This window comes from Engystomops pustulosus, chromosome 2 (genome assembly GCF_040894005.1).
Source record: "Engystomops pustulosus chromosome 2, aEngPut4.maternal, whole genome shotgun sequence".
Lineage (NCBI taxonomy): Eukaryota > Metazoa > Chordata > Amphibia > Anura > Leptodactylidae > Engystomops > Engystomops pustulosus.
The window spans coordinates 118,989,957-119,016,257 of record NC_092412.1 but is presented as its reverse complement, the minus strand read 5'-3'; the positions used below and the strand labels follow the sequence as shown (position 1 = coordinate 119,016,257).

Below are 26,301 nucleotides of genomic sequence, written 5' to 3'. Positions count from 1 at the left end.
AGCCGCTATTGGCGAAACTCGAGTCGGGCAACTACCGCCGAATGTGCATGAGAATTCTTTTATTTAAAGATTTTTTACTTAAGGCCTTTTTAATTCCTATCATTGTGAGTATAAAAATTAAAGATTACTGTCTTCAATCAAAGCTGTGCTACACTATTGCTTTGTATTTCGTTCTATATACACGTTTCTGGATCGAGGTGGAACGAAAAAGAGCGGTCGCTCGGTTTCTGAGCCGGAAGGAAAAGAGACCAACACAGCTGCTCGATGCGTCCCGCGAGCGGACTAACAATGAACAAGGAAGGATCTGCTTGAGAACGTGAGGGCTTTTATTAACCTCATTCCCACCTTACCAAAGGTACTCTTTTCACTGGCTATACCTTGACATTTACCTAGATAGTTATATGTCCAAATGATGTAGAGGCAGAGGAAAAACCTACGGATTTTTCTTTACTAGCAAGGAATATTGGACTGCCTTTCCTTTCTTTTCCTCCTTGCGCCATCATTCGCTGGACAATCATACTGAACCCCGGTTCCAATCACTGTTTAGGTTCTTCTCATATGTTTCTCTTAACAAAGTCCACATATATGGGCATTACTCCTGATGGTTTATGGATAAATATAAGTAGGTATATTGTCAAAATTCCTAGTAATCCAGTAATGCATTTGTCTCAGTTATTTATCCAACTCTGAAACAAATAGCTAAAGAAAGAAGCTTGCAGTACTAAAGAATGTGGAACTTCTTGGGCCGATGACATCCAGTTGTTAAGATATTGTCCTTAAATTAATATGCTTTGGAAAGACATATAACAAGAAATAGAGCTCTCATATAAAGGGAAATGTCAGTTTGACATACAGACCTGTATTTGGAGTATATGTAAAATTGATAAAATTTACTCACAAAATTTTCTTTTCCTGGAGTCCAAAGGCAGCACAAAGAACAATGAGATTATGATCCCTAGATATAATCACATAGAGACAGGTTAGAACAGCAATGGCCAATTACTTCAGAGTGAGGCTAACCCCACCCATATAAGCATGGACACCTTATTATTAAAACAGCAATAATTTTTTGTGAGACACAATGAGAAGGGAGGGAGCCTTGTGCTGCCTTTGGACTCCAGGAAAAGAAAATTTTGTGAGTAAATTTTATCATTCCTGATCATCCTTCAGGCAGCACAAGGAACAATGAGACTTACCACAGTGATGCCTACGATGAAGGGTGGGACAAGCACGCCAACTGTAATACTCTTTTGCCAAATTTAGACCCCTCTGCCACTAGTGAGTCAAGCCTGTAGTGACGTATAATTGTAGAGGAATTTGACCAAGTTGCAGCTTTGCAAATTTCCTCCAGGGGAACATGGCCCATCTCGGCCCATGAGGTCGCTGTTGACCTGGTGGAATGGGTCCTGATCTTTAAAGGAGATGGTAAATCCGCTAGAAGATAACATTTTTCAATGGCAGCTCTAATCCACCTTGCTAGTGTAGCTTTGCTGGCTTTCTGCCCATTGTTGGGGCCCCTTAGCTGTAAAAAGAGAGCTTCAGATTTACGGAAGGAATTTGTTCTTTGGATAAAAATCGGAATTTCTCTTCTGACGTCTAACAGATGTCCTTTCCTTTGCTCCTCATTTTGGGGATTTGGAAATAGGACTGGTAAACAGATTTCTTGTGAAATATTTTTGAAATGTAGAAATTCTGTCATGGTTCTAAGGATAAGGCATTCTCCTATGTCCCGTAGGTATGGATCCCTACAGGACAAGGCTTGTAGTTCACTTGCAGAAGAAATAGCTACTAAAAAGAGAGTTTTTACTGATAACCATTTGATTGGAGGTTCGAACAGGAGACCTACGAGTTGTTCTAGGACTGTAGGTAAATCCCAGGAAGGAGCTGGAGGATGAGGATTTGGATCCAGTCTTGAGAGAGCCTTGAAGAAGTTCTTAACCAAGGGATAACCAGAGAAGATACGCTGTAATTGGGCATTTATTACATTGAATTGAAACTTAAGAGTGTTAATCTTGAGGCCTTTTTGATATCCCTCTTATAGGAACTGAAGTACTAGGTTTAGGGAGCCTGGAGTAGATGTGTTCCGATGACACCAAAACTTGAACAGAGACCAAACTCTATTGTAGACCTTCACTGTAGATGGTCTTCTTGATAACAGGAGAGTGTTTATTACTTCTCTTGAAAGACCTAAATTTTTCAAATTTTCCCTGTCAGTCTCCAAGCTGCTAGTTGAAGCATTCCTAGATTCGAGTGAAAAGGATTTCCCTGAGAGAGTAAGCTGCGGGATACCGGAAGCTTGATAGGATCTTCTTTTGAAAGCGATCATGCGAGTGAGAACCAAGCCCTGCGTGGGTGAAATGGAAAAATGCCCTGTCTTCCCTGATCTTCACCAGAGCCTTCGGAATGAGGGCTACAGGGGGAAACACATATATTCGGTGGGTTTTCAGGGAGCGACATAGTGTGCAGAAAAGAATGCATTTTGAGTTCTCCTCCATTGCCATTACATCTATTAGAGGTGTACCCCACTTGTTCGTCAATAGGGACAATATCTGATGATTCAGCGACCATTCCGTTTGAGGAAGATGATTTCTGCTGAGACTGTCCGCCAGGTGATTCAGATGGCCTTCGATATGAACTGCTGAGATGGAAGGGATATTGAGTTGAGCCCAGCTCATGATCTGGTTGCACTCTGTCATCATAGATGAGTTCCTGGTGCCGCCATTGTTTGTTTAAATAATAAACTGTGGCTAGATTTTCTGATTGTACAAGTATCCTGAAACCTTGCAAAACTGGTTGAAAATGTAGGAGGGCCAATATGACTGCCTTTAATCCTTTGCGATTCAACAATAGGTAAGAATCTTTCTTCTTCCATTTGGTTTGTAACTGAAGATGACATTGGCACCCCAGCCCCAGGAGGATGCATCCGTAGTGAGGACTTTCTGTGGCAGGGGAACTAGTGACACCCCTCTGTGGAGAGAGGATGGTGTCAGCCACCAAGACAGATCTTTGATCGTTTGTGGGGAAACTGTTAGGTGTGATTGAAGATTATTTTTGCCATGATCCCAAGCCTTCAAAAGATCTCTTAGGAGGGACCTCATTCTTGCTCTGGCCCAAGGCACTTCAGCAAACCTGATTGAAACCTTTTGAAGCATTCACAGGGTGCATTGGAGGTGAGCCTCCAGAAGAGCTTGGGATGGAGCCTTGACCAGCCAGTCGTCTAGGTATGAGATGATGCATATATCCTGTAGTCTTAGGACTGAGGCTAGGACTATCACCACCTTGGTGAACACTCACGGGGCGGATGTGATCCCGAAGGGGAGACACGTTCACTGGAAGTGATGAATCCCCAGTCCATCTTTGATGGCCAACCTCATGTATTTCCTGTGAGGAGGAAAAATAGGGATGTGAAGGTACGCATCCAGGAGGTCGATCTTGGCCATGAAATCTACTTTTTGCAGAGTTGTCGTCACCAAACGAATGGTCTCCATCCAGAAGGATTTCTGCACTAAGAAACTGTTGAGAAACGAAAGGTCGATGACCAGTCTCCACTTTCCGCCTGGCTTCGGCACTAGAAAAACATAAGAATATACTCCTTGTCCCTGTTCACAAACAGGGACTGGCTCCAGGGCTGCTTTGTGGATAAAATCCTGGACCAGCTGCCATAGAACCTGGTTGGTCCGGGTGTTGCAGACGAACCTGTTTGGAGGGATTTGTTTGAACTCGAGTTGGTAGCCTCTGCGTATGATGGAGGAAACCCAAGCATCTGATGATGTTTATGACCATTGACACCAAAAGTTTCCCAACCTTGCCTTTACCTTTGGTAAGGGACTCCTGGCGTCCATATCCAGATTTTGGAGTGAAGCTGGCTTCTTTACCTGATGAGGATTCTTTTCTTCTTCTGAAGAAGGGTTGTTTAGCAGAGATTTTCCCTGATTTGGACTTTGGAGATTTTCTCATTTGCGTCTCTAAGAATTTAGTAGATTGTTTCTTCTTCTCAGGAAACTTCGCCCCTTTATTCCCTTCCAGTGATTCCAGTATTTTGGATAGCTGAGGGCCAAACATTGAGGCTGGCTGAAAAGGCAAATTGCAGAAATTAACTTTTGACACAGTATCACCATTCCACATTTTAAGCCATAAGGCTCTTCTTGCTGCATTTGAGGATGCTAACGCTCTAGAGGAACATTTGAAAATCTAAAGATGAGCATCAGCAAGAAATTCAACTGCAGATTTTAATATCGGCATAGTGTCTGATAACACCTACCTGTGGGTACCTTCATCAATATTTGTTGTAAGATCACTGGATTAGAAGCAAGGGAGGCTTTACAAGTGCCCACTGTAGATGTGTATGGCTTTTTCAAACTAGAATCAGCTTTGCAATCCATCGGATCTGACAGGAGCGAAGATTCTTCTGAAGGGAAGATAGCTTTTTTGGATAATTGAGCGACTGCAAAATCCACTTTAGGAATATTTTCCCACTTCTTATATGCAGACTAGGGAGAAGCTTATTTTTTGATATAGGAAAATAAAACAATTGTTCCTTTTTGGATTTATGATCATTTTTGTCAGATTCAATTGTATCTTTAACTGCTTTAAGCTTAGCCGGAAATCCATCCTTATTCATCAAAAAATAATCCTCTGGATATTCCGAATCAGAGGAAGACTCATTTATGTTAGAATCCTGCTCAGATGAATCATATAAAACAGTTGAATCAGAGGGGGGTTTCCCCGTTACCTTCTCCCTTTTTGCATCGTTGAATGCGTTTGCAAGTTGATGCTTGAACCATGCAAAGAAATCTGCTGACAAGTCACTGGTGGGAGGAGGTGGAGAAATACAACCGTTACATAGGTCACCATCCATGTCATCTGACAGGGGTTGCTGGCAGTTGGAGCAGAGTCTATGATGGGACTTGCGGCATCTCTTCCTGCCTGAGTTAGAGGCTGACATCTAACTAAAAAAAGCACAGACAGTACAACAGAGATTATTATGCACACAACAAACAATAAAGGTGCATAGTCCCCTCACCATGTACTAACCACAGCAGCAGAGGGGTCCGGGTTGATGGCAGAGTGCAACCTGAGACTAGGCTCGGGTGAGTTTTTGAACTTACCGCTCCTCCCCTTACTTCCGGTCATGCTGGTCCGGATCCTTTCTGCAATGTCTGCAGGGGGAACACATGGGGAGATGCGTGTTCCTGCCGAAACCAGAAGTCGTGCGATGCCGCGTGACGTCACTTCCGGTTTGCCCGGAATGTCATCCTACCTGGTGTGAGAGAACACAGAGGGCCAAGGAAGCCAGGTTACGGGTTTATGGATGGCATGAGTTCTCATGGCATGTGCCCCGCAGGCGGAAAGGGTAGAAACTTGGGTTTAGTCACCCGTTTGCCCCTGCGTTGCCGAGGAGGACACAACTTCGAATTGAGGGATGCCACTACACAGCGTATACAACCTGGGCGTTTAGGGCTTGGAGCCCTGCTGTGTCTTGACTCTTCAGAGACCTAGAGAAAAATAAAATACAAGGTGTCCATGCTCCTAGGGAGCTTATATGGGTGGGGTTAGCCTCACTCTGAAGTGATTGGTTATTGCTGTGCTAACCTGTCTCTATGTGATTATATCTAGGGATCATAATCTCATTGTTCCTTGTGCTGCCTGAAGGACGATCAGGAAATTACTTTGCAATGTTTCCTCAACAATTAGTAAGTTGTTATTTCTGGCAAGATTTTATATAGTGAAGAATTGCACATAAAATAATCCACTTTGTGGCAAAGAATCACAAATTATACAATATTGGGAGAAAGTTATCCAATGTTAAAGGGGTCATGTGAGTATTGCAAAATTTAAGGAAAAAGTTTTTGAAGGAGGAATTGTTATTTCTTGCTGAAGTGTAAACTGGTGATGGGAAAGGAGAGAGAGGATAGGGGATAGAGAAAGGAAAAAGTGTTTTAATATTTTTTTTTGCAATTTATGGGTTTGGGGTGGGAATTGGGTGGGTGGTCATGAGATAGTTTTTCAATAATATTTACACAATTTAAAGACACATGAATAGATATTTACTGTTGTATTTATTGCAATTTTTAAAAGAGTTGCTTATGTAATATTTTCTAAATGAAAATTGTAATATTATAGAATTATATAATGTATAAATGGTAAAAAATACATAAAAAATAAATAAAAAAACAAAGTCCACACTACATTCATTGTGGACTGGGTGGGATATCAAGCTAAATAGCTCCTCTAAGCAATGACCTGTGTGACTTCATCAAACCAAGAATAGATAAGAGGTCTTGTACATCCAATACAATGGTATTAATGCCTTATCTGTGATAAGCAAATAAGTGACTAGGAAGCGAGAGATTGTGAAATTCCGGAGTGCAGATTTTTCTAACTTCATCTTGTATCACTCAAAATGGTACTATAATGCGTCAGAAAAACCTAATGTAGTCAAAGTTTTTCTTGCAACCTAATGCATTTGGAGAAGCCATAGGATAGGTAACGATCTTAGTGGCTTTGGCATCTGCCAGTGCAATTTTCAAGGTTTTCATCTCCCTAAGTTTGTAAAATTTCCTTTGGGGTGCATTGCAAGTCAGCTTTAATTGTAGTTCAATGTACTGCAGAAAGCATAGAATCAACTGATTACAAAAGAATATTATGTAGTGTGACCGCAGCTCTATATAGTCTTCTAGTCCCTCAGTTTCCTTCCAGATTCATATTATATGTATATCCTTCAATAAAATCACTTGAACTGTTGAAAGGCACCATACAGACATGGAACTGCTTAAGTGTGTTTTTAATCCTCAAAATCTCCTGGTAGCATACTCCGCTATACAGAGAAAAGAAGATGCAGACATAGCGTAGACAGTTCCAAAATCCAGTAGTTTTATTTTTAACATTTACTCACATAGAGCCAAATAAAATGCGCATAACAAATCCACGAGAACACCAAGTCATCGCCCCACCAGGGTTTCGCTGGTTAGCTTCTTCCAGGGTATGACTGGCGTCCGTGATCTTACAGAAGATCACACATATTTATCTCTTGAAACGTTGCACACCACCTTGGAGCGTCCTTCCACTTCTTAGCTAAAGTAAGCAGAATTAGGCTAGCTAGCATCAGAGGCAAAGGAAATTGTGAAAACTGCTGCCTATGGTTACTTTTATGCCATACTTGTAGAATATGTAGTGTAGTGCTATTAAGCCTTTATGCAGAGTGCAGCCATGTTTCAATTCATCTTTTTGAGTTAGCAAGCATAAAGCTGTGTTGGGTAGCCCTAGGCACCCTTTCCACTTCTTTCAAACCTACCTTTTTATTTTCCACAAATAACTAGAGAACATTCATCTCTCCTCTGTGAGGAAATGCCCTGGTATAAGTATCGGTAAGATTGGCAAAGTATACAGCAACTTAGGTAATATAAATGCTTTTGAGACATTTTTCTACCCATCCAGCATATTTTTTCACTCCTAAGCCCTGTGAAATGTCCATCCTAAAGTTTACGGCCACATGTAGAGTGTTTAGAAAATCAGGAAACATAACTACATCTCTCCACCCTGTCTTCTTACATAGTTATGTCACGTCATAAATACCCAAGGATGGAAAATATGTGCAACTGTATTCCAGCAATCACCTATCTAGCTAACAGTTACAGATTCCAAAATACTGTATATGCTGGATTAATTGACTTGTCCCCTGAGCTCCTTTCAGCCTGATCAGGTAGGAATTATCCCATCCAGAGAGGCGAGAGATAACACTTTCAAGACTTTCTCACCGATTCGCAATGCTTACAGGACAAACATCCCTTTCCTTTGCCACCAAAAAGGCTTTTGATGTGATGGACTGGCGATTCTTGGAGTTATCTCTTAAGCAATTGGAGTTAGGGACCAATACATTTATATGTCTCACTGAATAGACCCACAAAAATGACTCAAATTCTTTCCCTATATGCAATGGAAGAAGACAGAGCTGCTCCTGTGCCTGTTGTTGTACACCATAGTCATGGAGCACCTTTTGTATGCAATTTAATCTAATTCTACTATCAGAGAGATCACTGTGGGAGATCATCATTCTAAATGCTCCACTTTTGCTAACAATGTACAGTTGTATGTCATGGACTCATCCACCTCTCTCCCGACACTGATGGACACTATCCAGACCTCTGGTTATTTTTGTAATTATAAGGTGAACATTGGCAAAAGCTTTACTATGAGCTACATTCCATTGTTACCCTCTATACTTTCTTGACAAGAGAAATCTCTTAAATACTTAGGGTTATTATACCTGTGGACTTGGATGATACTCACTGATCAATGCTCTTTTCCTTTGTTCCCTGAAAAATTAGCTCACATCATGGTCATGAAAATGTCTGGTTGGAACAAGCTAGCTGCATAAAGATGACTGTCTTGCCTCGTCTGCTCAATTTCTTCCAAATGATCCCACTTATTCTCCCTAAGGAATTTTTTGTACAGGTAACACATCTCCTCATCACCTCTTAATGGTCATCTGCTCCCCCAAGAGTGGGCAGATCTACTGTTATCGGGAGAAAGATCCAATGGATACAACATCTACTGGACTTCAAAGATTATCATATAGTGTTAACGTTAGCTAGAGTACTTGATTGGATTGACAATAGCAACAGGAAACTCTTCATTGGCCTTGAACAACAATTACCGATTACCCAACCTTCACACTACTGAAGGCTGTTCTAGGCATTTTTCTTCACCCCTTAACTCCACTGAGCTTTTGGCCATCATAACCTCCATAAGAACTTCTCTTAATTAGACCATTCGGTTAAACATTTCACTTTATGCAATAAGCTTTCACTCTCCCGCAAATCAGAAGAGATTTCCAATACAAATACCAAACAACTGTACATGTGCCTAAGAGACTATACCTGCCCTTTCAAAACACACCAAATGCTTGCCGGTGCTGTAGGGCGTTGGGAGGCACCATGACCCATATCTAGAGGGATTGCCCTAACATCCAGCCATTCTGGCAAAAAGTGATCACTCTCATTTTACCAATCTCTGACTTAGCAATCCACCTTCCACCCTCTTACTCTCTGTCCTCCCTACCATAATCCTCATAGCTAAGTGTTCTTCTTTAATAAATCTGGGCAATGGTCTTTTCCGACATATTTTGCTCATGTGTTTTCTTTTTGTTCTTAACAAAGCTTTGAATGAAAAAAATCAGGAAATACTGCATAATAATTAGATTGACTTTTTATTTTAGCACAAGCTTAATTTGACATATTAGAAGCTAAAACTCTATTTTCATCTAAAATAATTATTACTATGCATTTAGCCATTTCACACTTCTTTTTGGAATGGACCCATGTGATGGAACTTCTCCCTTTACACCTTGATAAATTCAAATATAATCTTGGGACCTGAAAAAAAGGTTTCAAACTGCTCTAAAAGCTCAAAGGCCCTGATGTGTGTGTGTTGGATTGAACATTAAAACCTATGTGCTACTCAATGGGGCACATTTACTTACCCTGTCCATTTGCGTTCCAGCGGCTGCTTCTCCTACGAGCGTTTGGGTCTTCCGGCAACTCATGAAGGTCCTGGGCCTGATGTCCACCGAGTTGCGTCGGAGTTCACTGATCTCTTCCTGGTGCATGTAAGTATGGCGCGTGCGACCAATTTTTCTTTTTAAATGCGGCGGTTTTGCCGATTCCGTCGGGTTTTCGTTCGGCCACCCCACCCCCCCCATTTCCGACGCGTGCATGCCAGCGCCAAAATCCCGGGGCAATACAGGGAAAATCTGTGCAAATCGGAAATATACGGGTAACACGTCGGGAAAACGTGAATTGGGCCCGTTGTAAATGACCCCCAATGTATTGATCGCTGCTCCAAATGAGGTAATTATTAAATATGCATGCATAGGAAGAATCAGACACACAGACACTCCCAGTATCCAAGTAAAGATTCTCTACTTTATTATTCAGATTACAGCAGTATATTACTCTTGTTTCATTGCCAATAATATGCATAAACAGAATGGTATGTTAGGAGAATAGATTCATACATGGGCCCCTTCCATGCTGTTTCCTGGTCTAAGATGTTCTCTCCTTCAAGGCCACTTCAGATGTCAACAAGACCACCGGACGTAAACCATTTCAATTACAGTGATAGATGAGAGAGAGCAAACTCTCATTTTCATAACATGGGCCCATAAAGGGGTTAACATTATGGTGTGGGCAGGAGCGTTGCTAGGGTGGTAAAAGATCCGAGGCACGGGCCCCAATGCATTTGTATCAGACTTTCAGTAATACCCCCCTCCTGTACATAACCCCTCACATGTGGTTGTGCCAATAACTACTTTACTGAGGTGGCTACACAGCTACAAAAACACAGGAGAAATCCTGACTTACATCCAATGACTGCAGGTGACACTTCCACTTCACTATTAGGGTGGTGGCACACGTGACGTTTTGAACCCGTTGTTAGTCCATTTTTAGTCATGTGTTTTCTAAAAACGGGTTCAAAACGCCAACCACCCTTAGACCCAGCATCACCACGTCTCCTTTCTGTGGAGTTCACCACACAGACATCTTATGTCCTTCATTGTCCCGAAATCTTGGTTCTCCGAAGTTGCGTTCACATGCTGCAGTTTCAAATGCAGTTTTGTTATTTTAACAAAAAGACAATTGTGGAACAGGTTTCCCCTTCAAACTTAAATTCACCAGTTCATGTCTTTCACTTGTTAAATTAACAAAACTGCACCTAAAACCACCTCAAAACTGATTGTGATGCAGTTGTAACTGCAACGTGTGACAGCACCCTGACAGTGTTATCCTGCTGCTGCCCCTAACACTCTCCCAAAATACTGTAAGGGTGAAGACACACGTGGCGTTTTTAGGCCATTTTTAGTAGAGAGCGTTTTCAGATTAGAAAAAACGCATGCGTTTTTTAACCAGTTTGAATTAAGATAATTTGTCAAACCTGTCAAAAACGCATGCGGTTTTTACGATCTGAAAGCGCACTAACTAGAAACGGACCAACAACGGCCTAAAAACACCACATGTGTCTTCACCCTAAGGGTGATGTCACACGTGCCGTTTTGAACGCGTTTTTGGCCCGTTTTAAGCAGCCCGTCAAAAACGTTTTACGTTTTTATATTTTTGACCAGTTTGAATTTAGATAATTGATCAAACCTGTCAAAAACTGATGCGTTTTCAACGGACAGCTTAAAAACGGGCCAAAAACACGTTCAAAACGCCACGTGGGCCATCACCCTAAGGGTGGTGGCACACGTGCCATTTTGTCTTCGTTTGTGTTTGCAACGCCTGTGATTGGGAATGAGCCCCCGGTGTTTTGCGTCAATTTAATGCAAAACACCGGCGGCTCATTTCCGATCGTTTCCATAGAACCGCCAGGCGCTTGTTTCCACTGGAAACTCATGTGTGAGCAAACCGAAGCCCCATCCTACGGCCACATGTGAACACGCCCCAAGGAATGTCCTCACACAGCCCCCAGTAACGTCTACCACACATCCCTCCCTGTCATGTGCCCCACACAGATCCCCCTGTCATGTGCCCCACACAGATCCCCCTGTCATGTGCCCCACACAGATCCCCCTGTCATGTGCCCCACACAGATCCCCCTGTCATGTGCCCCACACAGACCCCCCTGTCATGTGCCCCACACAGACCCCCCTGTCATGTGCCCCACACAGACCCCCCTGTCATGTGCCCCACACAGACCCCCCTGTCATGTGCCCCACACAGATCCCGCTGTCATGTGCCCCATACAGATCCCCCTGTCATGTGCCCCATACAGATCTCCCTGTCATGTGCCCCATATAGATCCCCCTGTCATGTGCCCCATATAGATCCCCCTGTCATGTGCCCATACAGATCCCCGTTATGTGCCCCATACAGATCCCCATTATGTGCCCCATACAGATCCCCTTGTTATGTGCCCATATAGATCCCCCTGTCATGTGCCCATACATATCTTTCTACGTTCTCCCTCTCACCTCACTCCTGCAGCTCCATGCACTGCTTCCCCCTGCAGGTCATGTGATCGTGACATCATCACAGGTCCTGCAGGGAAAGCAGTGAACACTAGGATCGTGAAGAGAGAGAGAAGGTTGCCCGGGCTCCAGGACCTGATGTCCTGCTGACCCAGGTAGATCCGGGGCACCAGCCAAAAGATCCGGGGCTTTTGACCTAGCGACGCCCCTGGGTGTGGGTATTACCATTTTCTGGAGAAACTGCATAACAAAATCTGCTGCATGTTTTGTACATGTAAATGAAGAAGAGGGCAAGTATGAGACACACAGACATACTACTTAAAGGGAGCCTATCACCACATTTTGCACAAATAAAACTAGTGACAGCTTCCCATAGAACTCTATTAACTAAATGCCACCGTTTTAGCTAAAACTGCTTTCCTCACATCCCCATAAAATCAACTTTGTTATCTTACCTAGCATACATTCATTTTGAACAGTGAGTGTGGCGTCTTCAGCAGAATTCATTGGCTCTTCCCCATGTTCCATACCTCTTTCTTACCATTCAGCAGTTTATGTCATGTGACAAGGGTAATGTCATCTAAGGCTCTTTACCCCCTAATATTTTCAAAAGTTACTCCATATATGTATCTGATGACATGAAATCTGTACATGCCTCCAAATAGAATTGGGAGTAGTAGAATAAACGCATGGGGTTCTATTTGCAAATATAAGTAGGTAAAGGAGGGGAGGGTGAGTTACTGGATTCTCACAGCTTAATCTAAATGTATGCCAAGTAACATAACAAAGCTGATTTTATGGGGATGTGAGCTAAACCATTTTTAGCTTAAAGAAGAGTGGCATTTTGTTAATAGAGCTCTATGGTAACTTGTCACTATCTGTGATGCTACATATATTTTACCCTCATATGATCCAAGTCCTCTGTGTCTGTCTGCAGCTAACATCTTTGGTCATCACTGAAGAAGAATTAAAGCACTTAACCAGGTAAGATAAGGGCTATTAAAGACAACATAAATTACAACATTTCATATACAGTATTCAAATTTATTTACAACTTATATGTGAAATTATATTTACTCTAACATACTGACAAAACACCAAGCCAGATTAATTTATTATGGTATGTTTCAGTGTGTGGACCATATATTTTGTTTCCCCGACAATTTACATTTTGGAATAAGTAATGACTTCATGACAATTCTGGTCATTTACCAATCATTCTAGGCATTTTAAGATTCTTTTATACTGCAACTTAATAGGTGTTTGCTCAGTAAATACAGAACATTATTTTAAGAAGCTGTTTACAGTCATCAGTGAGTCACAGTTTTTCTACTTGTTTATCGTTTGACAGAGTTAAACCAGTGGAGAGAAAATGTGGCAGCTGTTGAAACCCCAAATGTATAACTGAATCACCTCTCTAGTGCGATCTCATAAGGTTCATCTATAAAAGACCTTCTAATTCAATGGATTCAGGCAGTGCATTAAATCTGAACAATCACATCTTTCGTTTTTAGTATTAAAAGGCACAACAAAACGCAATTTATGCTGAAATTTCTTTAATAGCAAAATCTGTTAGGTATGAGAAATCAGTATATATTTAAAATACTAGCAGAAGAGAAGGATGATGTGCTTGGTATTTGATAAAGGAGTGATACCACAAGTTTACTTCTCTTTGATCTTTTTGGTTTCTGATTTCTACATATTCAAAATATTTTTTAAACATTTTAAATTATCTTTAAAGATGAAATATTGACATACCGGTAATTATCATAAAAGATAAAACACAAGTGCTTCTTCTACAGCATGGAAATAACACATCAACCTCCTAAGGACTTGGCCTAATTTGGTTTTAAAGGTTGCAGCAATTTTTTCTTTATGCAAATTTTATACAAAAGTCATAATGTAGCTATTTCAATATAGCCATATGCATGTTCAGTATTGATAAAACATACAATACAAATGGTTTTAGTGTATTTTCCGTTTACAAACTGAGCTGTAGTTACCAATTTGTGGCGCATACAACTTAACAGAATGCAGATAATTCAGGGGTCAGGTTGCAGCTACCTTGGAATAAGCAGCTTCCCTGTGGTCAGATCAGACACTCTGACCTAGAGACAATCCATGTACACACAGGTGTCATTAAATACCCAACTATTTCCCTTGAGTCTTAAAGGGATACACCCCTGGGTTGCACCTTTAACAACAAACATCACACAAAGATATATTTCTTACTTAATATATATAACACCACAATACAGTATAATACACAATATAAAAATAAAGGGGAGTTTGCAATATACACAAAGTAACCAAAGTAAGAAATACAAATATAAACCGCACAGCTTCAGCTCTGCTTCACCTGGCAGTAATCAGGTGCAGGCTATATAACCCCAGTTCACCCTCTGCTCAGGTTTTGCACACACAGATAAGATCAGGTAATGCTGAATGGTGACTGCTGAACTGGTTTGTCTGTTGAAACAATAGTGGACAGAGACAAAAGGTTTGCTTGCCAGCAGGAGGAGAAAAAGAAGAAAAGATACAAACACACAGACAGACAAAAAATTCACCATTCACCCCTCAACATACCTCCCTGCTTAAGTGGAAGCTTGTCCTTCCACAAAGTAGTTCTCTTGGACTTGGGTACCAAATCGGAATACGTGATCGGCATTCTTATGCTGACTCCCTGGTTTGTACTGTACCAAGAACCGGTAAGGCTGTAACCCCAACAGGGGCGTTGCTAGGGTCACAAAAGATCTGGGGCACGGGCCCCAATGCATACGTAACAAATTCTCAGTTGCGTCCCCTTTTGTACACTCCCCCCCCCCCTATATGCTTGCACCTGAAAAAGCTGTACTTAAAAACAACTGTACAGCTACAGAAAAGACAGTAGAATAGAAATGCTGCCTATTATATCCAGAGCAGTAGTTGTTCTTGATGTTCTCCATTAAGCCGTCCATCAACATTTCTCTTTATCCCGCCATGCGCTGTGTCTATGGAGATTACCACATCTTATGTTGTACACTTTTCTATTGTCCCTAAATCTTTGTCCCCTAACAGTGTTATCATTCTTCTATCACTAAAACTCTTCAACCGTATAATGTAATACAGCTACACACAAAGTCCTCCTAAAAATACTATTAATGCCCCGTAGTGCAACACATTATAAAATCCACCTAAGCCGCACATTTTACGATTAAGCCACAATTTTGGTCCCACACAGTGTATGCCACCACATCTTGTGAACCTCACACTTACTAAAGCCCCCACATTGTGCCTCCCACCTAATAATGAAATAATGATCCCTAAATTTGGCCATGTAACAATGCCCCCTACATTCACTAATAGTCCCCTACACACCTTGTAATAACCTCATAAACTCACTAGTAGCCCCCCACACTTAAACTTCCACATTTAATAATATCCCCCCCACACACTTAGCAAAAGCCCTTCTATGCTAACAAATAGCCCCCTCACTATTAGCACCCCCCCTAATAGCCAAACAGCCACTTATAACCCCCACTTTCAGAATAGACCCTTCACTCACTAATAGCTCCATATTTAGTAATAGTAATAGTAGCCCTCCACTTGCTATAAAACCCCCTACACTCAGAAATAGCCTCCATACACACTTATAGCCCCCATATTCAATAACATAGCCCTCAACTTTCTGATAGCACCCCTACATTCACTTATAACCCCCACATTTAGTGATAGTCCCCTTACATTCACTTATAGCTCCCCACATTCAGTAATAGCTCTCCACTTGCTAATTGCTTCTATACACACAACAAAATAGCCCCCACACTCCCTTATAGCCCCCCATACTTACTTATAACTCCCACACTCAGTAATAGTCCCCTTACACTCACTAAAATACCCCACATATCCCCCTCACACTAATAGCCATAAACACACTCGGTAATATTATTAACTTATAGCCTCCCACTACTCAGGGATAGCTTGACAACACTCAATACTAGCCTCCACATAAAGTAATGACCACAAAACTCCATATGCACACTGTATAACTAAAAAAGAAGAGTTACACTTACCTCTCTTCACTCATGATTTCCTCTTCCCCTCCACCTGCAGGACGGGATGCTGTGACGTCACTACATCGCGTCTCCGGCTCCAGGCTGCTAGAGGGAGCTGCTTGAAGCAGGAGACACAATGCCATCACCTCCTGCAGCTCTCACTACAGCACAGACTGCTGTATGTGCTCTGTAGTGTAGCAGGATGCTGACGGCACCCTGCTCCACTACAGTAATCATCTCTATAAGCATCCAGAGGATGCAAATAGAGATGAAAGTAGAGGGAGCCAGGTGACAACATTCGGGGCACCTGCCAAAAGATCCGGGGCTCGTGCCCCAGATCTTTTGACCTAACAACGCCCCTGAACCCCAAGTACCAACGTGTTAGACGAGCATTGTTACCCTTCATTGTATTCAACCAAAATAAAGGATGATGTTCAGAAATTAACACAAATTCTTTACCCAATAGATAATAACGTAGACTTTCTATGGCCCATTTTATGGCTAAACATTCCTTTTCTATTGTAGAATAGTTTAATTCTCTGCTAATATACAGAATTGGATGTTCTTCTCCATCCTGCATTTGGCAGAGAACAGCCCCGATACCCCTTTCTGAGGCATCAACCTGGACTTGAAATGGCAGAGTAAAATTTGGGTTATTTAATACAGGTGCGGTACACAATGGTGCAGATTTATCAAGCAGTCTGAAAGTCAGAATATTTCCAATTGCCCATGGCAACCAATCACAGCTCCCCTTTAAAATATTCATGAGCACTGGTGAAATGAAAGCTGAGCTGTGATTGGTTGCCATGGGCAACTGGAAATATTCTGACTTTCAGACTGCTTGATAAATCTGCCCCAATTTCTCTTTTAAGGTATTAAATGCTTTTTCACAATCAGGTGTCCATTTCACAAGGTTCTTTTTTGTTTTCTTTGTAAGATCACTTAAAGGGGTGGCTAAATCAGAAAAATTTGGAATAAATCGGCGGTAATAGCCAGCCATCCCTAAAAATGACCTCACTTCCTTCTTTGAATTTGGAGTTGGGGCATCCTTTATAGCTGTGACTTTTGAAATTTCTGGTTTAATTTTCCCACCACCTACAATGTATCCAAGATAAGAGGTTTCTTTCTGAGCTAGGGTACATTTTGTTGGATTGATTGGAAGTCCAGCTTTAGCCAAGGCTGAGATGACATTTTCAAGATGCAAAAGATGAGACTTCCAATCAGACCTAAAGACAATGACATCATCAAGGTAAGCGGCACAGTATGAGGAGTGTGGTCTGATTACTGTATCCATTAGCCTTTGGAATGTAGCAGGGGCATTATGGAGGCCAAATGGCATACATGTAAACTGCCATAAACCCTGTGGGGTGGCAAAATCTGTTTTTTCACGGGAATTACCTTCAAGTGGTATCTGCCCATAGCCCTTAGTCAGATCAAATGTAGATATATAGTGGGCTTTTCCCAAGCTACTTATTAGGTCATCAATATGGGGCATAGGGTAGCTGTCAAATTTTGAGATCTGATTGAGTTTTCTAAAATCAATACAGAATCTAATGTCCCCATTTTTCTTGGGTACAACAACAATGGGGGAGCACCAAGGACTGCAGGATGGTTCAATGACCCCTAATTTTAGCATGTTTTGAACTTCCATGTCCATCACAGGCTTCAGTTTTTCAGGCACCCTGTAGGGTTTCTGACGTATTGGTTTGGCATCACCAGTGTCAATCACATGTTGGACTAACTTGGTGTGACCTGGTGTAGAGACAAACGTGTGTTCATGCTTCTGCAACAAATGGTCTAAGTCTTTATTCTGGTCATCAGAAAGTTCACTTCCCCTCTGAATATCAGAGACATGAGAACTAACGGGGGACAGGATAGAATAAGCCTTATCAAGAAGATTTGGACATCATTCTGAAAGAATTGTACAGGCCACATTTGGTCTATCAACCCATTTTTTAAGTAGATTGGCATGGAAGATTTTCTTTTCCTGAACCCTGCCAGGCATAAAAATCTCATATTCTACTGGACCAGTTTGACGCAAGATCTCAAAGGGTCCCTGCCACCCTGCTAGCAATTTTGTTATCAGATGTTGGCAGTAATAGTAGAACCTTATCCCCGGGTATTAAACATTTATCTTTAGCATTTTTGTCATACCATTGTTTCACGTGGGATTGTGCATCTGTAACGTTGACCTTCACAAACTCTGCTAACTCAGCAAGCTTGTCCCTCATTGAGAGGACATACTCCACTAAGGTTTTTTGGTTTGGGCTAGGGTTATCAGAGACTGCTGGCTCCCAGTATCAATCAAGGCAGTCACAGTCTGGGAGTTAACAGTAACAGGTTGTAAATAGTCTCTCACATGTCCAACACAATTTGATGCAGACCCTTTAACTTTTTTGCTAGCTATATTGGTACAGTCTTTAGCATAATATCCTGCTTTACCACAGGCAAAGCAAGTAAGGTCTTTATGCTGACCTTTAGATTTTACAGTCTCAGGTTTTGGCTTATCAGTGACAGTATTTAAAGAAGGTCTTACAACACTTGACTTCTGGACCAGTCCTTTCCTTGCAAGCAGATAATTTTCAGCGGGTGTCACAGCTTGCTCACCACTTTCATGCTGATGTTCCTTTACCCATATTCGCATTGGTGTAGGAAGAACCTCCAGAAACTATTCAAGGATGATGGTCTCCAACACCTGCTGGACAGTCTTGCCCTCTGGGGGAATCCACTTGGAACATAGTACACTCAGCTGGGTGTAGGCCTCTCTAGGTCCATCTTTATCTTGGTAACTGTAGGTCCGGAATTTTTGGCGAAATGTTTCTGTATGTATGTTGTATCGTCTTAAAATTGCAGTTTTGACTTTTTTATAATTTTTAGCGTCATCAGACCTCATATTGCTATATGCGTGCTGTGCTTTGCTGGTGGCACTAAATGAAGGACCCATTGATCTTCAGGCCACTTGTTTACTTGAGCCACTCTTTCAAATACTTTTAGATATGACTCTATATCATCAGTCTTTGTTAGCTTGGTCAGCTTTACTTTTGTGGCAGGAGAAAGATTTTGCTGCATGGCTTGTAGTGCCTGGATAAACTGTTCATCTCTCCTTGCTCTTTCCACCTCTTGTTGCTTGATGTCAATTCTGCGTTGCTCCTCCTCCTTGTCTCTCCTCCATTGCTCTTTTTCATTTCACGGTACAATTTTTCCTCCTCTTTTCTACGTTGATCACTTAACTCTTGGCGCTGGACCAACCATACAAGGAGTTCCTCCATGCTTTTTGGAGCAGTTGCACTCACTGGTGGATCAGTACCAGCTGCAGCGCCCTCCTCTGGAATCACAGGTTTGCATACCTCTGGCTGGGTGCTCTCCATCTCCAACACAGGAGCTGCTTTTGCCTTTTGGCGAGATCCTTCTGCCAGTTTGGGACGTGCAGATGCTTTAGCGCGCTGCGGTGGTCTAGCAGACTGCGTCGTTATAAACCTCCTGGTATGCCCTGCCATCAGTTGAGTAGTAAACTGTACTTAGTCCAGTACAAACAGCCATCCCACTGCTGCCACCATATGTTGAGATGTGGGGTGTTCTGGCCGTTAAAAAAAAGAAATCTTTACTCAGGCTTCAGGTCCAAATAAAATGCTTGAATAAAATGTACAGAACAAAAATGCTGATAATTCAGGGGTCAGGTTGCAGCTACCTTGGAACAAGCAGCTTTCCTGTGGTCAGATCAGACACTCTGACCTTGAGACAATCTATGTACACACAGGTGTCATTAAATACCCAACTATTTCCCTTGAGTCTTAAAGGTATACACCCCTGGGTTGCACCTTTAACAACAAACATCACACTTAATATATATAACACCACAATACAGTATAATACACAATATAAAAATAAAGGGGAGTTTACCATATACACAAAGTAACCAAAGTAAGAAATACAAATATAAACCGCATGGCTTCAGCTCTGCATCACCTGGCAGTAATCAGGTGCAGCTATATAACCCCAGCTCACCTGCACACACACAGGTAAGATCAGGTAATGCTGAGTGGTGACTGCTGAACTGGTTTGTCTGTTGAAACAATAGTGGACTGAGACAAAAGGTTTGCTGGCCAGCAGGAGGAGAAAAAGAAGAAAAGATACAAACACATAGACAAACAGTTCACCATTCACCCCTCAACAATTTTTCACTCCCCATCTTTAAATATTCAAAACCTTTTTATTTTTTCTTTACAGAGCTCTATAAGGGCTTGTTTATGCCTAACAAATTGTTCTTTCTGGTGATTGTATTTCATATTCCATTCTGGTTACTGGAAAGCTGGATAAAAATTGTGATGAATTGTACAAAAAATACATCTGTGCCATTTTCTTGTGGACACAGGTTTTACAGCTTTATATGTGTGCTTCAAATTACCATTACAATCATCTACTTTGTTTTACAGGTCTGTACAATCATAGGGATACCAAATTTATTTAGGTTTTTTAAAAAAAATTTAGAACCATTTGTACAATTAAAAAATCTTCATTTACCCTATTCTGACACCAATAACTTTTTCATACTTCGGCTTATGAAGTTGTGTAAGGTGAAATTGCGGATGTGATGAGGTTTTCAGTATTGCCATTTTGGGGATTGCGCAACCTTTTGATCTCATTTTAAAAAGAGATTTTTTATGTGTTGCAAAATGGTGAAAAAGTTGCATCACTTATGGGCTTTGCCACTGGGAATAACCATTTTATATGTTCATAGATCAGGAATTTTGGAAAAAGGAAATACCAAACATGCTTATGTTATAACAATTTGAAATAAACTATGCCAACTGTGATTTCTGGATGTACTATAAAATGGAATAAAAGGCAATTAGATTGGATGGTACCAATCATAAGAGCATCTCATTGCAGAATTGATGCTATTCTACTCCTGCCCTCAAAAAAAAGTTCCTAAATTTTCAACTATACCAACCCCATGGCCCCAATAACGAAAAAGCTAAAATTTTAAAGCTTACAAAAGGGGACAATGAGAAAACAAGCAACGGCCACATATGGGGGGTATCTGTACTCGGGAAAATTGCATAACAAATTTTAAGGTAGGTTTTCTCTTTTTTATTTTTTGGAAATGTGTAAATTTTAGGGCTAAATGAACATATAACCTACACAATTTGACCATTCTAAATTTCACATCCATTTTGATGTAATTACAATGAAGATCTCAAGGGGTTAACAATCTTCTTAAAAGCTGTTTCTGATAGTTTGAGGGGTGCAGATTTGAAAATGGGTCGATTATATTATAGGGGGTTTTGACATTAAATATGTAAAATTTCATTCAAAACAGTGTTTATCCCCAAAATGTATAGTAGACACATGGAACATGTTATTCAGCCACTTATTTAGGTGGTAAATTGGTCTGCCTGAAAACGCAATGATTAAGAATTTCAAAAATGGCAAATTTTTTTAAAAATTCATAATTTTTTCTTTTTTAGTAAATAAACGCCAAATTCATCAGCCAAATTTACCACTAAAATGAAGTACAACATGTGAGGAAAAAACTATCTCAGAATCATTTTGATAAGTAACAGTTTTCAAAGGTTATAACCATATAAAGCGATGCAGAATCCAAAAAATTGGGCTGAGACTTAAGCTATAAACTGCCTGCGAGCTTAAGGGCATACTAAACAAACCGTACACACAATGGGGCACATTTACTTACCCGGTCCAGTCGCGATCCAGCGGCGGGTTCTCCGACGCTGATTCGGGTTCTGCTGGGATTCACTAAGGTACGTGCGCCAATATTCACAAGATGTCGCTGCTGCGCCGAGGTCCGCTGGAGTTCACCTGCTTTTTTCTGGTGTATGTGAGTGCTTGATCTTGCGACACAAATGGCTTTTTAAATTCTGCGGTTTTTCCGAATCCTTCGGGTTGTCCGGTGGCCATGCCCCCGATTTCTGTCGCGCGAAAGTCGCCGCGATTGCGCCAAAAATCGATCGCGTGCGCCACAATTCCCGTGAAATAAAGCGCAAAGAGGAAATATTCGGGAAAAACCCGACGGATTCGCGGCTGCGGACCATTAGTAAATGTGCCCCAATATTATATAAACAAACCTGAACCTGATAGTCCACACCTTAAGATCTTTCCTGCACTTGATGGTAAATGGATCCCAGATGAAAGAAAAAAAGCATCAGGGGTGTTCTGATTATATTAGGTGCAGACATACCTCTGCCCATCCCCAGGAGGGCTCATAGGTCCCTCCTACCTGGTATTGAGTCCAGATCCTTGGAGAAGTTGTAGCTTCTCAAGGGGAAGTCGTAAGGTCAGGGTTCTGGTATCATTGGATCCAGGTGAATCTGTGGATCACATTGATACCAAACCTGACCCATTTGCTACGGTCCCGTCCCGAGATATGTATATCTCTGGGCCTAAGGATGCTAGAACCTAATTAGACATATCGATATGATACCCTGGTGATACGGGTTCCAAAAATTTATTGTTAGGGTTTGGTAACACTGAAGATAGGGGATAGTGCGCCCTGAGCTTGCCCCAAACTCTGTCCTTTCCTATAGCCCCCCTTGCTAAACCGTGGGGTGACTACTTGAAGACTTGGAATACACTAGTTAAGTGCGGGAAGGGAAAAACACGAACAGACTAACAAACATAAAACATAAAAGAGTAGTAAACTAGCTGGAGTCACAACGAGAGGGTACGTCAAGAGAAAAATCTGTTAAAAAAAAGGGTCAACATCAAAAACTAGCCGAGATCACAACAATACAAAACAAGAGCAGGTCTAACCTATGGCAGAGAGCAAGCGATGAAGGGATTTCAAACACTGACACAGGTGACTAGTGAAGCAGCAATTTGTGCAGCCAAAACCCGACCTCCAGAACCAGATTGGAGCTGGATAACCCCTGGGAATTAACCCCTCATGGTGCAGAACAACAAAGCACAATCGCAGACACCATGCAGAGGTACCACAACTCCCAGCAGTCCAGAACACAAATCCTAAACAGCATGAGGTCTTAGCAGCCGCTGCCCAGAGCGCACGCCAGATACCGCTGGTACCAGATGAGAGGTGGAGTCTGGGTGGAGAAGGGCAGGAGGTCGGAGAACGCTGCTAGAACCACCAGAAACATCAGCGTTCTGCCCTGCGAACCTACTGTGTCTATCGGAACCTGGGCTCTACTAAAAACAGCCCTCTGGTGAAATTGTATATTTTGTTTATACATTGATAAATAAATATACTTTGCTGTTAAATGGATTTGCCCATTAAACAAAGTTTTTAAATATTAATCCCCTAATGATGTTTACACAATAAAGATCATTTTTCACCTCTTACTTTACAATTGTAGCTCTTATAGTGTGGGCGGGGACTCTCTAAGCAGACACTTCATGATCCCTCTAGTGCTGTGAGATGCTGTGTTCTGACAATGTGCTTATATTATCAGTGTACAGGTTTACACTTTTATTTAGCTTCTAAACATAGTGGGGCAGATTTACTTACCCGGTCCATTCGCGATCCAGCGGCGCGTTCTCTGCGGTGGATTTGGGTCTTCCGGCGATTCACTAAGGCAGTTCCACCGACGTCCACCAGGTCCGCCGAAGTTCACGATCTTATTCCTGATTAAGGTAAGTGCGTGTCCAGCGATACTTTTTTTAAATGCGGCGGTTTCTCCGAATCCGTCGGGTTTTCGTTTGGCCACGCCCCCCAAATTCCGTCGTGTGCACGCCGGCGCCGATGCGCCACAATCCGATCGCGAGCGCCAAAAACCCGGGACGATTCAGGATAAATCGGCGCAAATCGGAAATATTTGGGTAACACGTCGGGAAAACGCGAATCGGGCTCTTAGTAAATGACCCCCAGTGTATCCTAAGTGAGCTAAGTTGCTTTTCCCCAATCGATGCTTCTTATCACAAAAGACAGCATTGATGTCACCAAGTACTAAAGCTCACTTTATTCAGATATTGAAGTAATTCAAACGAAACATCATATCTAAAAGGGGGAGGCATATAGACCCCTGCCAATATGCATTTTTTACCCTTTAATATTCCATGCAGAAAATTGTACCTCCCGTCCACATCACACTGGGAGTCCAACACTTTAAATCCAATAGTTCTATATATTAAAATAGAATCTCCTCTACAAAATGAAGAATACACCAAACTGTATATCTGGTTTGCCCACTTCCTCGTGATCAAATGCAAAGAGTATTTATCGAGGTGGGTCTCCAACAAAGTTGTTGCAGGAAGTTGTTTGACAATGTTATTAAAGATAATACGATTTCTTATCCTTCTTATATTCTTTGATTTAACCCTAAAACCCATCACTCAATCAAGTAACAAAAAAAAGTTGAAAAGCCACCTTCCCCCTATATCTCCTGCACATCCAACCCTCCCAAAACCCCACTCCATGTCCTACCATGGTAGAACTCTTTCTTCTCAAGCCGCTTACCCACCCATTTCCCAACCCCACCACACTGACCAACAAAATTTTGATTTCATCTACTTATATCACATTTTTCAGAATCCCTTTAGATCTAACCAATTCGACAATTGCTCAGGGGAATTGAAAAAATGGGACTGACTTTGAAATAAAATTTTTAGTTTAGCTGGATACATAAGTGAATAAACGATGTCATTACTCCTTAATCTTCTTTTAACTTCAATAAAGCTCTTTCTTTTTTGTAAAGTATCTCTAGAAAAATCAGAGTATAGGGCGACTTCTGCTTCTTCTATTGATAAATCATGTGCACGTCTCAGAATCATATTTCGGTGTCGAGATAGTAAAGTTTTACAAATAATCGGCCAGGGGTTGTTACCAGGGATATAAGAGGATGCCGAGATGCTATGGGCACGTTCAAAATTAGGGGATAGATGGTCTTCCCTATTTTCTCCTACAGCCATTCTTTAACAAAGCTTTTGATATTTATACCTTAGGTTTTTTCTGGAACCCCTGTTATTCTCTAGTTAGCCATCCTTGAACAGTCCTCCAAGTCTGCTAATTTCCCCTTAAGAGCAGTATTTTCCAATTCTATTAAGGCAGTGACTTTTTTTTAAAGAGCCCTAACGTTATTTAGATCTTCTTTCAATAGTGAAACATCACTTCTCAAACCTTCCACTTGATCTGTAAGTTCAACAATCGCTAGATTACAAATCTTGATAGAGGTCAGGATTTCTTTTAGCATTGCATTCTCACCCCTTTCACTGGGTTGCCCTCCTTCTTTTTCCTCCTCCTCCTCCAGCATAGAGAATCTTGACCCATGAGGTTTGTACTTAGGATCCTGATAACCACTTCCTGTATTATTTTGAGTATTCAAAGCTGTACAAGTTTTAGCTAAAGGGGACTTCCGTAATTTGTCTATTTTTGCAGAATTGTCCCCTTTACTACCTCCTTTTTCCCTAGATGAGGATGAGCCCAAGGACTTCCTCGCTGAGTTTTTGGGTGCCATAATAGCTCTTCAACACTATGGCCTACACAAATCAATACTCCCGTTGGCCCTCCCTAATTACCTAACAGAAGGTAGAGGTGCAAAAATATTGACCAGTTGTTACAATCATAAATAGTAAGAGTATACATGGAATAGCAAAGAAAAGATTCAATAGGACCTAGAAGGAATCAAATAAGCAGATATGGCAATATAGCTGAGTAAGCAATTACAACACTTAAAAGTATCAAAAGGCGGTGAACCTGGTTAGTATAGAGTTACTAGTGTAATAGTCCCTTCACATATGCAAAAATCATAACCAGTTGTTACAATCATGAAAAAATAACACCCATATAATACAAAAGAGAAGATTCAATAGATCATAGAGGGAATAGGATAAGTAAAAGTAATTTTACCAGAATACCATTTTATACAATCCTCTTGCCTTAAAAGATTTTGTAAATTGAAAAATAAACAAAAAGATGAGAAGTGATAACATGCCTTAAATGTGTCTACTGTTGCAGATAGTTGTTTATGTTACCCTTCTAAACTTATCCACTTAATATTTTCTTACACTACATTTTGTTTTTAAGATTAACTCAATGGACACTATAAACAACAGATAACACACAAGGTCAATTACTAGTAGTTTGCCTAATACACAACAGATGTTAAGTGAATGTGCTTAGGGCAAGACTGCACATTCTGGCTGATGTATGTAGATTAACCGAGCCTCCTATAATGGCAAAGTGTTTTCTTTTACTCATTTACTTTTAAAATTGTGCAGCCATTGGATATGGCAGGAAGAGGTTTTTGTATATTGCTGCAGTTGTAGGTGTAGTTTCAACTTAACAAACTTTTACTATTGCATCATGGGCATTGCAAAACTTCACATTTTCAC

At 41.3% G+C, this 26,301-nt stretch overlaps 1 long non-coding RNA gene across 1 annotated transcript; it reads left to right on the top strand.

The window, feature by feature from the left end:
* Window positions 1–8,345: 8,345 nt before the first annotated feature.
* Window positions 8,346–13,608, top strand: LOC140116589 (uncharacterized). Its single transcript, XR_011852835.1, has 4 exons — window positions 8,346–8,454; window positions 9,502–9,607; window positions 12,903–12,949; window positions 13,317–13,608. It is a non-coding gene; the product is annotated as an uncharacterized lncRNA (long non-coding RNA).
* Window positions 13,609–26,301: the final 12,693 nt, after the last annotated feature.